We start from the raw sequence: 3,799 nt of genomic DNA on the forward strand, positions 1-3,799 counted from the left end.
ATGTCATAGGTTAGGTGGGAAGTTTAAGTTTATCAAATATTCAAATTTCAAACTCACTTAACCAAATATGCATCCTACCTTGACCCTAGCCCCATTACAACCTAAAGAAAAGACCTCATGATACTTGTATGCATGCATGAAATATATGTCGATTGTTAGAAGAAAAAAACAAATCTTAGAAAGCATGATTAGGAGAGAATTGAGTGAATCAACCCTAAACACTTGAGTGAATAGAGTGCAAATACATCCGGTGAGGGTTTGATGCTCAATTACATGTTTCCACCAATGATCATCTCCTTTCATGCAAGTTTGTAAAAATATTTAATAGCTCAATTCAATTGTCGTTTGGCATGGTTGTTAATACCTTTTGCCCTTGTGCTTATATATGCTTCTTGGGAATTAATTTATTTTGACCAAGCAATTGCATTCATGTAGATAGTTGCATATAGGTAGATTGCATTTAGTTAGTTTTCATTGAATAAATGTTGATCCCTTTGCTTTCTCTTGGTTTAAGCATGAGGACATGCTTGGTTTAAGTGTGGGGAGGTTGACAAACCCCAATTTGACGGTTTATCTTGTATTAATTTTAGGGGATTTTATAACCTTTTACCCACATTTATTCAATGAAATAGCATGGTTTTGTATATTCTCCTTTAATTGTGCTTAAGAGTGAAAATATGCTTTTTAGGCCTTAAAATAGCTAAATCTAATTCACCTTGATTCCATTAGATGCCTTGATATGTTTGTTAAGTGATTTAAGGTTTAGGAGGCAAAGATTGGATCAAGGGAATGAAGAAAGAAGCATGAAAAGTTGGAGAACTCATGAAGAAATGAAAGAACCGGAAAGCTGTCAAGCCGACCTCTTCGCACTTAAACGACCATAACTTGAGCTACAGAGGTCCAAATGATGCGGTTCCAGTTGGGTTGGAAAGCTAACATCCGGGGCTTCGAAATGATATAAATTTTGCCATATGTTGCTTCGCGTTCAGGGGCGCGCACGCGCACTTTGCGCGCGCGTCGATTCTGTCCGTGGCCCACTTTAATGAGATCATCCCCAGCGGTTTTAGGAGCCTTGTGGGCCCAATCCAACTCATTTCTGATGCTATTTAAGTCAAGGATTGAAGAGGGATGAGACATCTAGTTACCATTAGTTTAGTTTAGTAGTTAGAATTAGTTTCTAGAGAGAGAAGCTCTCACTTCTCTCTAGAATTAGGATTAGGATTAGGATTAGGATTAGTTCTTAGATCTAGGTTTTAATCTTTGCTTTCTTCCACTTCTACATCTCAATTCTTTGTTGCTACATTCATCTTCTTCTATTCTTTTGTTGTAATTTCCTTTATGATGTTCTTATACTTTGTTGTAGATCTACTATTGTTCCTTCCATTTTCTTTCAATTCAATAAGAGGTAATTCATAATAATTGTTCTTCTTTGCTTTTCTATTGTTGATCTCTTGCCTTTGTAGTTAGATCTCTCTTTAATTCTTGCAATTTATGTTGTTTACTTTTATTGCCTTTTATGTGTTTGTTGAAATGCCTCTTCTAGATATAGTATAGATTTTGTTCCTCTTGGCCTAGGTAGAGTAATTAGTGACACCTGAGTTATCTAATTCCTTTGTTGATTGGTAATTGGAGAGATTGCTAATTGGTTTGGAGTGCACTAAAGCTAGTCTTTCCTTGGGAGTTGGCTAGGACTTGTGGCTCAAGTCAATTCATCCACTTAACTTTCCTTTATTTAGTAAGGGTTAACTAAGTGGTAGCAATGAACAATTCTCATCACAATTGAGAAGGATAACTAGGATAGGACTTCTAATTTTCATACCTTGCCAAGAGCCTTTTATAGTTGTTAGTTTATTTTCATTGCCATTTACTTTTCATGCTTCTTATCCAAAACCCCAAAATAACTCATAACCAATAACAAGACACTTTATTGTAATTCCTAGGGAGAACGACCCGAGGTTTGAATACTTCGGTTTATAAATTTAGGGGTTTGTTACTTGTGACAAACAATCTTTTGTATGAAAGGATTTTTTATTGGTTTAGAAACTATACTTGCAACGAGACTTCATTTGTGAAATTCTAAACCATCAAAAATCCAATCATCACTGAGCATTGAAGCTTTCATGTGTAGAGACTTTTCTTGGAGTTAAAATTCAGCTTTTATGCCAATTTGGGCGTTTAACTGCAGCTTCTATCCTATTTCTGGCGTTTAACGCCAGAATAGGGCAGGAAGTTGGCGTTTGAACGCCAGTTTGCGTCATCAGAACGCGAGAAAAGTATAGACTATTATATATTGCTGGAAAGCCCAGGATGTCTACTTTCCAATGCAATTGAGAGCGCGCCATTTGGGTTTCTGTAGCTCCAAAATCCATTTCAAGTGCAGGGAGGTCAGAATCCAACAGCATCAGCAGTCCTTTTTCAGCCTCTAAATCAGATTTTTGCTCAGGTCCCTCAATTCCAGCCAGAAAATACCTGAAATCACAGAAAAACACAGAAACTCATAGTAAAGTCCAGAAATGTAAATTTTTCTTAAAAACTAATAAAAATATACTAAAAAGTAGCTAGATCCTACTAAAAACTATTTAAAAACAATGCCAAAAAGCATATAAATTATCCGCTCATCACAACACCAAACTTAAATTGTTGCTTGTCCCCAAGAAAATGAAAACAAAATAGGATAAAAAGAAGATAATATACAATGAATCTCACAATATCAATGAAACTTAGTCCCAATTAGATGAACAGGGCTAGTAGCTTTTTGCTTCTGAACAGTTTTGGCAACTCATTTTATCATTTGAAATTCAGAATGATTGGCATCCATAGGAATTCAGAATTTTGGATAGTGTTATTGATTGTCCTAGTTCAGTATGTTGATTCTTAAACACAGCTACTTTATGAGTCTTGGCCGTGGCCCTAAGCACTTTGTTTTCCAGTATTACCACCGGATACATAAATGCCACAGACACATAACTGGGTGAACCTTTTCAGATTGTGACTCAGCTTTGCTAAAGTCCCCAATTAGAGGTGTCCAGAGTTCTTAAGCACACTCTTTTACTTTGGATCACGACTTTAACCACTCAGTCTCAAGCTTTTCACTTGGACCTTCATGCCACAAGCACATGGTTAGGGACAGCTTGATTTAGCCGCTTAGGCCTGGATTTTATTTCCTTGGGCCCTCCTATCCATTAATGCTCAAAGCCTTGGATCCTTTTTACCCTTGCCTTTTGGTTTAAAGGGCTATTGGCTTTTTCTGCTTGCTTTTTCTTTTTCTTTCTTTTTCATTTTTGCCTCCTTTTTTTCGCAAGCCTTGTCATTCACTGCTTTTTCTTGCTTCAAGAATCAATTTCATGATTTTTCAGATTATCAATAACATTTCTCTTTGTTCATCATTCTTTCAAGAGCCAACAATTTTAACATTCATAACCTTCACTATAAAAAATATGCACTATTCAAGCATTCATTTTGAAAACAAAAAGTATTGCCACCACATCAAAATAATTAAACTAATTTCAAGATAAAATTTGAAATCCAAGTACTTCTTGTTCTTTTGTAATTAGGCACATTTTTTATTTAAGAGAGGTGAGGGATTCATGGAATTTATTCATAGCTTTAAGGCATAGACACTAGACACTAATGATCATGTAATGAAGACACAACATAGGCAAACATAAAGCATCAAATTTGAAAAACAGAAAAATAAGAACAAGGAAATCAAAGAACGGGTCCACCTTAGTGATGGCGGCTAGTTCTTCCTCTTAAAGATCCAATGGAATGCCTGAGCTCCTCTATGTCTCTTCCTTGC

This window comes from Arachis hypogaea, chromosome 3 (genome assembly GCF_003086295.3).
Source record: "Arachis hypogaea cultivar Tifrunner chromosome 3, arahy.Tifrunner.gnm2.J5K5, whole genome shotgun sequence".
NCBI lineage: Eukaryota > Viridiplantae > Streptophyta > Magnoliopsida > Fabales > Fabaceae > Arachis > Arachis hypogaea.